This window comes from Mustela erminea, chromosome 7 (assembly GCF_009829155.1).
Source record: "Mustela erminea isolate mMusErm1 chromosome 7, mMusErm1.Pri, whole genome shotgun sequence".
NCBI lineage: Eukaryota > Metazoa > Chordata > Mammalia > Carnivora > Mustelidae > Mustela > Mustela erminea.
In genome coordinates this window covers 134680441-134692459 of record NC_045620.1, presented here as the reverse complement: position 1 = coordinate 134692459, position 12019 = coordinate 134680441, and the positions used below count along the sequence as shown (strand labels likewise).

Below are 12019 nucleotides of genomic sequence, written 5' to 3'. Positions count from 1 at the left end.
GGGGTTGGGCTGCGGATCCGGGCCTGGGAGGGGGTGGAGGGTGGCGAGGGCGCTAGAGGGAGGGGCGGCGGGGGTACCGGGACGCCGACCGGGTTCGGCCGGAGGTGGAGGGGGGTCGGCGCGCTAATGAGATGCGGATCCCGGCCTGAAGGGTGAGGGGCGGAGATGCGGGGGAGCGCGACCCGGGGGCGGGGACGCCGGAAGGGGCGCGACCGGCGTTTGGGGTGCCGACCCGGGCGAGGGCTCCAGAGCAGGGGGCCAGGGCCAGAGCTAGGGGTGGCCGGGAGGCGGGGGCGCGGCCCCAGCCTGTGGAAGGTGGCGCGGGGAGCGAGATCCGGGTGCAGGGCACTGGGGTGGAGGGTCGGGGGCACTGGGGCGGGGCGTCCCCTCCTCAGTCGTCTGACCAGTCTCCTTCTCCCCGCTTGGGGTGGGGACCCCCTTGCGGGCCCCCCTGCCCGGCTCTGGCTCCGCGACCCCTCGGGTCAGCCAGGTCCCCGCCGCCTGGAACTGAAACCCCCGGGCGCCGACAGGCCTTGGTGCGACCTCGCACTGCGCGAGGACGGGGTGAGAGCAGGGAGGTGATGTCACAGCCTTGCCCCCACCGGGCTGGGTGGGCGGTGGGCGACGTCGCCTCTGCGAGCCTCGCACTCCTCGGATGGGTACCAACACCCGAGGTTCGAGGCAGTTAGCGCGCGGGGCTTCACGCCTCAGTGGCCCCCCGGCCGGCCGCAGACTGCAGACCCTCTCCCTCCCGCGCCAGGGCAGACCTAAAACGCGACAGGGTGAGGGAAGGGGCAACCCTCCCCGAGGACAGCGGGTCCAGCCCTTGGGCGAGCGCCGCCGGGAAAGCGCCGGGCCCTCCTTGCGTACTCCACCCCTGCCCGCCCCGTCTGAGACCCCGCGGCCCGACGCTGCGTCTCACCCAAAACCCCATCATAAAAAGAAATCGCTGTTAAGAAAGAAAAATTATAAAAAGAACAGAAAAAGCAGGCCCCCCCCCCCCGAAAAAAAGCAAACGAAATACCAATAGGTATAAATCATTATTCTAGCTTTGGGTCATGGAATAGTAAAAGAAAAACGTTTATTACTGTAAGTGAACTAACTCCCAGATAAGGACAGGCAGCTCCCCAAAGCTGTCTCCCTCAACCCGAGGGATGTTCTTGTATTGTGCTTAGACTTGATTTCTTCCTCTCTTTTTTCCCACTTACTTAAAAACCCAAGTTTTCCAAACTAAGGAAATGCCAACACCGTGAGTCTCACTCACCCGTCTGGGCTGGGCATTAACCAGAATCCTGAATAAGTTTCAGGAAGAGGTCAGGTGAAATATTGGCCAACCTCTTCCAACCGTGGACTTGAAATGTTACTGTTTTATGGCTCCAGGAGTAGGGATTAAAAACTTTATGCGGCGAAAATGGGATAAACATGGAATTCAAGTCCATTTCCATCAACTGACAAGGAAGCTTTTTTTTTGCAAGATTTTATTTATTTGACAAAGATTACAAGTAGGCAGAGAGGCAGGCAGAGAGAGAGGGAGAAGGCTCCCCGCTGAGCAGAGAGCCCGATGCGGAGCTGGATCCCAGGACCCAGGGATCACTACCCAAGCAGAAGGCAGAGGCCTTAAGCCACTGAGCCACCCAGGTGCCCCCAAGGAAGTCTTTCCAACTTCCTTTTTCCTCTCTTTCTCTTTTTGACCTGCAGTCTTAACAATCCAGATGTAGGAGATGGGCCAGACACATCATTTGAAGTCATCTGGGTGTCCCGAGTCTACAGATGTGTCTGATTTGAAAGCTATTAATATACGTTTTCTCTTTAGCAAAACAAATTTTATCTTAAAACTCTTTAAGCCTCGGGGGGAAAACATTCAGAAGGAAAAGACATTTTTCTTGAACTAAGTTCAACTAAGTTTAATCATTTAAAGGAAAATATGTTTTTCTTCTGCCCAAGTAGAGTCTAGTCATGTGACTCATAGTTTAAATATATGCGGAGTTCCCTGTGTTCACCTGTCAGGGCAGTTAATGTTTCTGACCACTCTAGATCCCAATCTGGTTTCCCCAGACTTGTCTAGCTCGCTTGGCTTCAGTGGCAGTAATGCCAAAGCCTACAGTCTTTTCACTCGAGAACCCATTTAAAGTCAGCTGCATTTGGAGACCTGGCTTCCACTGAACAGGCTAAAAGCCCAGATTGCTTTTATTACAAGTTTCCCACAATGAACAGACAACCTAAAGTTTTCCCACATGACTAATGTGTCCTAAGATCATCTCAAGAAATAAACAAGAATCTCTCTGTCCCACGGGGTTAGCGAAATCCCACAAATATCGGGACATGGAAAATGGGGACATCTTGGCAGCCACACCTCTCCAGCTAAAGGACTTCCTTATGCAGTGACCGTGGCGGCTGGTGAGGGAGATGGAAGATGAGACCCGGCCTGAGACCTGTCTGCTGCACTTCTGGAAAATAATTTCCTTGCAGTGAGCCAATGAAACTTGGGGAGAGAACTGTCGATGTTGATACTTTCAGCAGGAGATGGGTCCCGAGCGATGTTTTCCTTGGCTATAGGACGAGCCTGGCGTCTGGAGCTGAGGCAAGTCCTCTTCTTACCAGAGCCCAAGGACCACCTCCCTCTTAAAGCCCCACTGCAGGGCCCTACTTCAGGGACTCTCCAGATCTACTCTCTCTGCTCCAGACCTCTCTGATCGCCCACCATTCCTAACACACCACTAGCGGTCAGGTAGGAGGGACAGACTGTGTAGGTCCTAGTTATTATGAATATACAGAAAAATCACATTTATATTCAGAGGAAAAATGAGAGCACTTGAAACAGGCAAGTCATCTTTCTATTTTTAATGTTTAATCAGGAACTTGAGAGCCACGGTGCTCTCAATGATTGCTGATACAGTTGGACAGCAGTAATCTGTAACTGCTATTGTCTCCCCGCAAAGCGTCCCATGCTTTTGCATGTGGTTTCATGACATCCCCACCAAGAGTAGTGGAGAGAGAGGTAAGAAAGAGTAGACACTACTCATTAAGGATAATTAATGGATTTAAAAGTCTCCTGCAGTATTCACTCAGAAAGCAAGGTTAATGACGCAGGCTTTCCATTAGGTGATCAGCTCACGTTGCTGAAGGGGGCTCTCTGGGCTTCTGGTCCAAAATGGCAGGTTTGGCACAATTTGCTTCTCTTGTTACTTGAGACCCTCCCCCTCCACTGAAATCAAGATATTAAAGTTAAAAAAGAAAAAAGAGACAGGGAAGGAGTGGTAAAGGAGAGAGAATATTACAGATGAGAGATTTCGGCACATTTCTGGAACATGCAAAGCTGATCGTGGAAGGTTTCCAGGTGAACCAGGAAGAAGAATTACAGCCTGTGGTATGATGTCAGGGGCTGAAGGGGAAGCAAGAGGCAGTCTTCTGCCCGGGAGGCTTGGGGACTCGGCAGCAGGTACGGACGAAGGTGGGAGCAAGAAGCAGGATGGAAGGTCTGCATATGGACAATGCTCAGCCTCCCCCCCACCCAGGTCACGTGTCAGGAGAAAGGACTGGGCTGCCGGGGCTGAGCTCTGGGGCTGTGGAGTCTTTTCCTGATGCCATTTTACTGGGAGTGGGGTGCTCTGGTGGGGGTGGGGTGTTTACTAGTGGGCAGGACGCCGCCCACTCTGGAGTTGGGCTACTTTATGTTCAGGTGCCCATACCTGGCCCCTGGGCTACAGTGCTGGCCCAGGTGGCGGGACCGTCCCCTCCCCGGGGGCTGGGCACAGCAGAAGCATCATGACCGTCCAGTACGGTGGCATCTGTCCTTGCCGGCCGGCCTTCTCTCGGGTCCGCTGCGCAGACAGCCGGGGGCTAGCCGACTCCCCTTTCCACAAACACAGTTTTGAGTTGGAGATTTGGAAGCCGCTCAGAGCATACATAGGCTCTAGGCTGGGTGAGAGCTCTTTTTCATTCCGAGGAAGTCTTGTAGCAGGAGGGGAAGGGGAGAGGGGGAGAGGGCAGCAGTGAGGGGAGGAGGCAGTGAAGCTGGTGCGAACTTGGCCTTAATACGTTTGGATTATGGAAGTGAACCTTAGCACGACCACAGGCTAAACAGCGTGCGTCCAACATGAAATGTCCAGCTTTAAGCTCAAATAGCCCCACCGTGAACGACAACCCTGCAGTGTGGAAACCGCCCTGTTCTGGTCGCTTCTACGCAGAACCAGCGCCTGGGCCCGGAGAGCTGGGGAGATGCTTACATCCCTCCTCCTCCTGGGAGACCTGAGAATCCCCCAGTGAACCGATCCCCTAAAGGAATGGAGATGTCTCCAGTTAAAGTCCAGGTTAAACATTATGTTTGCTGGCCCTGTCGTTCATAGTGTTGTAACTTGTTAAGTGGCACCCAAGACTCAGCCTGCTCGTAGGGATGGATGCCTGTGAACTGTTCGTGCACATCGTCCTGGCCGGAAGGACCACCTGCCCTGTGGGATGAAATCAACCACCACCAGGGAGGTTAGGAAGCACTTCCAGGTCCCTCTACAGACCTGGGCTCCTTAAACGAGCCCCTCAGCAACCTCCTAGGCTAGATGTTACCTCTGTCCATGTCACAGACAGCAAAGCTGAAGTTCAGAGGAGCCGAGGACTCGCCCAAGGTCTCGAAGCCTTGAAGCAACAAAGGCGGGACTCGAACCCAAGCCCGCCTGGTCCTTGTGGTCTTTTCCTTATGTTTGCTGTACCAACTGTTGAGAGACCTAGCAGAACAGGCAAATGAGCTCCGGAGAAGGAGCTACTACCCCGCTATCCAATGCTGCTGTGCAGGTGGGGTGAGGACTGTACAGATTATTTACTGATCCAAAGTGCCTGACCACGGAGCAAGCAGGGGCTGCCATTCAGCCGAGCTCTGTCCACTCAGCTGTCCCCTCTGCATCAGGGCTGAGCCCTCCCCACCTCCGCCTCCCCTCCTCCCCCCCAGGAAAGTGCAGAATGAGCTAGCATGGTGCGAGGACAGGCTGCCCCAGGACAAGCCACTCGAACATGCAGATTCTTTAGCACAAAACGCAATCCAGACCCTACAGTCTCAAGAGAAGCTTTTGCCCCTCCCTTAATTACATTGGAGAATCTAAATCAGAGATCTTTCCAGAGTAAGGGTTACTGCCACAGTTCAGTTTTATCAGAGTGACCCATCTATAGGGCAGGGCAAGCCTTTGTTGACCAAACATGTGCTCTTTTTCATCTTCCTGTGAATTACATCCCTTCCCTTTGAAGTTCAAGACCCCCAGCCCCTTCCTCTTGGTTCAGAATGGCGGAAATACCTGATTTGGGCTGTCTTTGGAATTTCCATGTCTATGTCTGTGTGGATTCCCTGTATGTATGCTTTTTTTTTTTTTTTTTGTATGTACGCTCTTTTTTTTTTTTTTTTTTTTTTAAAGATTTTATTTATTTATTTGTCAGAGAGAGAGGGAGAGAGCGCGAGCACAAGCAGACAGAATGGCAGGCAGAGGCAGAGGGAGAAGCAGGCTCCCCGCCGAGCAAGGAGCCCGATGTGGGACTCGATCCCAGGACGCCGGGATCATGACCTGAGCCGAAGGCAGCCGCTCAACCAACTGAGCCACCAGGCGTCCCTGTATGTACGCTCTTAAATCTGATTTTCTCTTGCTAATGTATCTCGTTTCCATTTGAATCTTAGTCCAGCTAGAAGGACCCTTGAAGGGGACAGGAAGTATTGCTTTCTGATACTCACTAGGGTCCCACCAATTCCTCTGACACTATTAACCTTGAAGTCTAAGTTAGCCGAGTGACTAACCTTTTCACCCTCTCTGGCCAGCGAATTTCTCCAAATCCCTGCACACACACATGCACACACAGGATCAAAGCACAAGTTCCTAATCACGGTCTTACAAACGACTCCTGCCGCTGATGGGAAGTGAGCCTGGAGGGATATGGTAGATCAAGAATGTTGTGTTTGATGGCAAACATTTCCTCCTGGGAAAATGGTAGGTATGCACTTTCCACCTTGGGATTGGGTGGTCCTGGGACATACTCTGGCCAGTGATTCCTGAGCAAAATTGAGTGTGTCCCTTTCGGACTACAACCATCAAGCCTGCTGGGAGATCTCGAATTCTCTTTCCACCACAGTGACTGGCAACGTTCGTGGTGGTATCTGTCACCCAGGGTCCTGGGTCACTGAACAGACCCCCTGGCCAACTTGTGATGGGCACGCAGCCATAAGTATTTGCTGCTGTAAGCCAGCCCTGCACCCGGGTTGTTGTGGTGTAAAAGAGCCCCACTGCCCTGCATGGTGAAGAAACCACATGTAATTCCGTGAACCATGTGGGGGGCTCAGGGGAGTAGTGGAGTCAAGTAGACAGTTTCCAAAGACCACCCTATTCTATCTCATTGGGGTTGTTAAATATAAGTTTAAGAATAGGGTTTGTCCTAAATATATTCTCAGAGACCAGGGTTTCTTTTTAACCTTTTTTTTTTTTTTTTTTTTTTAAAGAACTTATTTGTCAGAGAGAGAGCACAAGGAGGCAGAGTGGCAGGCAGAGGCCAAGAGAAGCAGGCTCCTTGCTGAGCGAGGAGCCCAAAGCAGGACTTGATCCCAGGACCCTGGGATCATGACCCAGGCTGAAGGGAGCTGTTTCACCAACTGAGGCACCCAGGTGTCCCGGATTTTTTGATCTTTGACTGTAATTTTCTTTTGGTAAGAGTTACTCTAATAGTTGTTATGGTTAATTTAATGTGTCGACTTCACTGAGCGAAGGGAGGCCAGCGAGCTGGTAGCTTATTATTTCTGGGAGTGTCAGGGAGAGTGTTTCCAGAAGACATTAGCATTTGAATCAGCGGACCAAGTCAGGAGCTGTCCTCCCAGAGGAGGCTGAGGACTGGATTTGGTCAGGAAGGAGGAAGAGTGAATTCTCACCCTTGGGCTGGAGCTGGGACACCCACGTTCTCAGGTCCTTGGGCATCTGTCCTCCTCAATCTCAGGCCTTCGGGCTCAGACTGAATTCTGCCACCAGCTTCCCGGGGCTCCCAGCTTGCAGATGGAGACTGTGGGACTGCTCAGCCTCCACAGCCCCATGAGCCTGGTCCTGTAGTAACCCTGTAGTAAGCCTATAGTAAGTTCCTGTAGTAAGCCTCTTCTTATATGTCCCCCACTCTCCAGACCCTATCGCTTCTGTTTCTCCAGAGAACCCTGGCTAATACAGTAAGTCACATAAAATCTCTGAGTATTCAAAAATGCAAATTTATTTTCCTACATTGATTAAAAATTAGCACTTCCAGGGACGCCTGGGTGGCTCAGTCAGTTAAGCATCTGCCTTTGGCTCAGGTAGTGATCTCAGGGTCCTAGGATCGAGTCTCACATGGGGCTCCTTGCTCAGCGGGAAGCCTGCTTCTCCCTCTGCCCCGCCCTCATGCTTGCTCTCTCTCTCTCTCTCTGACAAGTGGAGAAATAAAATTAAAACATAAAAAATAAATAAAAGTTAACCCTTCCATCTGGGGCCAGTGTGGGGTTTTGTCTGCGTACATCTGTACTCTGTGTAATAGATCAACACAGCCAGCAGGCTCCCTTCTGGGCACCACAAACCTCAGACTTCAAAGACAGTGGGGGGCGGGGTATGGGTAAGGGAGGGGTCAGTTAGAGTAGGAGGTGGGCTTTGCCCCAGGCCAGAGGCCAGCCATCCTTCTGGATCAGAAACCACCGTTCAGACTTGAAAGGTTTAATTTTTCCATTCATTTGATTCTGTGTTCAAATTGCAACTCCCCCTACCCCCCCCCCCCATAATAACCTTAGAACTTGGTCAGCAGGGCTTCCTTTTATATGTGTTTGCTGTATTTAAGAACAGGGACAGGTAGACCTGAAAGTGAGCTGTTTAGCTCAGGGGTCGGCATCCTACAGCCACTCAGCCAAATCCAGCCCCCACCTGTTCTTGTAGAAGTTTCCTTGGACACAGCCAGGCCCGAGTTTGTTCATGAGCACTCTCCCGCTGGCCCTCCGTCCCTCTGAAGGGTTGAGTAGTTGCCCCAGAAGCCCTTTGTCCCGCAAAGCCTAAAATATTTACCCCCTGGTCCTTCCCAGAAAAGGGTGCCAATTCCCAGGTTAGTTGAAAGGCCTCCGTGTTTCACCCCGTCAATCCGGATGATCCAGCTTATTCATGAAAGAAAGCAAGTTAATATTAACCACCTGCGACTTTTAGTAACTTATTTCTGCTTTCATGTCTAACTTAGCATTCTCGCCGGGGCCTCGGGTGAGCTTGCTGAGCTGTGAAATTCAAAGTAAAATGTTCTCATAGGCAAACCTGCCTTCTTAATTTTTAAAGTCCTTCTTTTGTAGGAGCCAGAAACTAGACCTGCCAGTCATCCTTCTGTTTCTACTTCTACCAGTTTTTTTTCCTTACAGATAAAATGTTGAAAGCATTTCTGTGCCCTCATTCTCTCTCTGATTCACGCACAGACAAAGGGAAAAAAATCTTTCTGATTTCCAGTTTTGTATGCGTCAACACTAGGGATGTATTAAAAGTTATTTGAAGCCATTTAAGAAACTATATCCAGTTATGTTTTGATTCCTTAAACTAAATGCAAACTTAGACCAAAATGAAATCATCAGAAAAGAAACTCAATCTGTTTGAACAAGTATACACCCCACAGATATTCAATTTGATTAACTCTACAAACGTTTGTAAAGCACATAATGATAAACCTAGGGAACAAACAAATGAACCATAATCCCTACCCTCGGGGAATTTGGGGAACAGTGGGGAAGTTTAATAACTAAAATAAAGGGAGAAATGATTTTCTGTGTTAAATAATTAAATAATTTTTATTTAATAATGAATAGCTATGTTAAATAATTAAATAAATTAAATAATTTTTTATTTAATAATAAATAGGTATGCTAAATAATTAAAATAAAGGGAGAAAGGGAAAACAACAGGTACAAAATACGGAGGAAGGAGAGTTAACATGAGTTAATGTCTCTGGGAGCGGTCAAGAAAGCATCACGGGGCCAGCACCAGGCTGGGTTTTAAAAGAGGAGCAGAAGGTGAGTTTGCAAAAGAAGAGGTCAAGGCACCGGACGTGTGGAGGCTTGGGGTTGGGGGCAGAGAAATGAGAGCTGCTGTCTTCTTCCAAATGTCCTCGCGGGCTCTTAACTAACTGCTCTAGTGGGGAAACCAGCATCCTGATTTTTAGATAGAACCCTGCACTTGGAACGACATGAAATCCTTGAGTAAAGAAAGGCTTCTCGCCACCCCAGGCCATCTCCTGCTCCCAGCGTGAATGTCATTCTGTCACTTGGAGCGTGACCCGCACGGTCCCCTGCCGATGCTGTGTTCTGGGCAGCCACGGTGAGGATGCGACACAGCACACCCAGGGGTGTGGAGTCGGCCCTGGAAGGGGCCTGGGTAGCAAACGCCCCCAACAGAGTCCTGAAGAAGGGGGGACTCACCCAAGGTCCTGCGGCGAGGATTTCAGATCGACCATGTGTTGAGGGCTCTGGGGCCCTGGCCCTCTGTGACATTCCGATGGTTTGACCTTTAGCAGCATTATGGGGTAGATCCTGAGGACCCCTATTTGACAGACAAGGCACTGAAGCTCAGAGAGCCCAAGATACTTGCCCACAGTCACACAGCCCATCAGTGCCAGAGCCTCAGGTGGTCTCACTGCTGAGCCCAGGCTCCCCTGACACCTGTCCTGGCACTAGGGCCACCTGTCCTGGTCCCTGGCTGTGCCCTCCATCACCAGTGAGCCACCCCAGCCAGCAGACCAGCAGACAGTAGCACAGATGGTTTTGGTGGCATTGGCACAGTGTGCACTGCTGTCCCTTGAGGATCCTCTCTCCCAGACTGAGACGGCGTCTTCCACACCCTGGAAAGATCTCCGTCCATCTTCAGTTTGCAAAGCCTGGCGCTCATGTCCCCACCTCTAGTGGCCGCCTGAGAAGAGGGTTATCTGAATGTGGGAACGCGGGGAGGCGGAGCCTACGCCACCTGGACAACACGCATCTCTAAGTCTCTCCTGTCTGGATGAGATGTGAGCACCAGCCACTCTTAAAGCAAACTTTGGTTGCCATGGTAACTGGGCCTTCAGCCTCTTCCCGGCTTGAACAGTGCCAGCCACGCAGCCGGGTCTTATCTCTAACACCCAGCGCTCAGTGAGTCACTCCCGCGCCTCTGGCTGCAGGCTGCCCAACTCGGGGCGGGGTGGGGGTGGCCAAAGGGGCGAGGTGGGGCAAGGGGGGGAAGGGAGGCTCTCCTTACTGGCGGCAGCGTTCTTCAGCCTCCAGAGCAAATTGCCAAGTCAGTACTTGGATCCTGTCTTCCGTATTTTGTTGGGGGAACAGGCATTGCAAGGGGGGGGGTGTGTTGCTGCCTCCCAGACCCGGCTTTTGTTTCTTTGTTTTATTTAAGATTTTATTAAATAATCTCTTCACCCCACAGGGGGCCCGAACTCACAACTCCAAGATCGAGAGTCGCAAGCTCCACCAACGGGGCCAGCCAGGCGCCCCCCAGCGGTGAGGGTCGGAAGTGACCCTGGTTTCCAGGGATTGGTGGCCCCGAGGAGAGGAGCGAGCAAGGGATCAGGGTGGTGGGCCAGGCCAGGGAAAGAGTTCGGCTGTGGCTGCTCCTCTTGTGGTGCTGGCTGCCTGGGCCTGTGGCCGGTGGCGGGGGGGTCCACATGGCCCCCCAAGACTGTTGCCCACACCTGGGGCCCAGCGGGAAAGAAGAGATGTGCAGGCAGTTAGCAAGGAGTCGGACAAACGGTCTCAGGTTGGAGAGTCAGGAGACATGACAACACAACATAGGAGGGGTTCTGCACCCAAAAATGACAGTAGGGAAACCCCAGAAAATTGGAATCAAGTTTGCAGGAACGTGAATGGTATGGGACGTACCTCAGCCAGTGCCCTGGCTCTGTAATCCTTCTATGGTGATAGCACGTGTCAGCCCCCAGGGAAGCTGGGGCTCGAGGGAAACACACTGTACTATCTTGGCAACTCTTCCAAAGATGATTTCAAAATAAAATGTTTAAAAATCTTATGTTTTTTCTCATGAGAATAAAAGGAGTTACTGCCTTTCATATCTTGGGACCTCCTAAACTCACTTTGCCAGAGTGCCTTATTTCTTTGCCCGTCCCCCTGTGTCACAGGCGTGTCACCCAGGCCATGGGTGTCACCCAGGCAAAGGGCCAAGAGGCTGTGGGGAAACAGAGGAAATAGCGGTTGACCTCTTCTTAACACTACAACATCTTCCTAAATTCTTTACTGCTCCAGTTACTCGGGCCAAAAACCCTGGGGTCATCTTGAACTCCTCTCTCTCACATCACATCTTCAAACATCAGTAGTTCCCTTGGTTTGGCCTTCTGATGACATAGCCGGAATCTGGCTGCTTCTGACCACCTCCACGGTCTCTCATTCCTTGCCAGCCTCCTTGCTCTCCATCCCTAATCATGCCAGACACATGCATACCCCCGGGCCTTTGCACTGACTGCATCTGTGTCACTCTTTCAGAACGCTGCACAGCTCACATCCATCCTCATGGATGGCTCCCACTCAGTGCCATTTCATCACTGCAGGGAGGCCTGTTTTAAATCAAGCCTGCATTCTACACTTCAGATCCCCTTATTCTTCTTTCCATAGCTCTTTCTGCTTCTAACATATAATCCACTAAACTTATTATGTTTGTTGCTTGCTTCTCTTTTCCTCCTGCTAGAATGTACACGCCAGAGGGCGGGGATTTTTTCTGTATTGTTGCCTGTTATTCTCCCAGCACCTAGAATAGTACTGGGACAGGCAGGACTGGCTTCTTAAGCACGGCACAGTTTTGTTTACCTTCTGGCTCTGGACTCATCAAGCAGAGCAGAAATCAGTTGTCAACGCTCAGAGGACACTTAAATGGTCGTCTTTCCAGGTGGGCAAGCTCAGGCCTGGAGAGGGTCACACAGCTTCTTCCGTCCAAAGTCGTGTTGCTTTTGATGTCCAACATGACTGTATCAGTAACCATTAGATGGAATAAAAATGTCTCCTTTGCAAAACAGATGTGTCCCAGCATCTTCT

At 51.3% G+C, this 12019-nt stretch overlaps 1 long non-coding RNA gene across 1 annotated transcript; it reads left to right on the top strand.

Moving 5' to 3' along the window:
• The first annotated feature begins 6566 nt into the window (after window positions 1–6566).
• LOC116596208 lies at window positions 6567–10986 on the top strand. Its single transcript, XR_004288057.1, has 2 exons — window positions 6567–6670; window positions 9224–10986. It is a non-coding gene; the product is annotated as an uncharacterized LOC116596208 (long non-coding RNA).
• Window positions 10987–12019: the final 1033 nt, after the last annotated feature.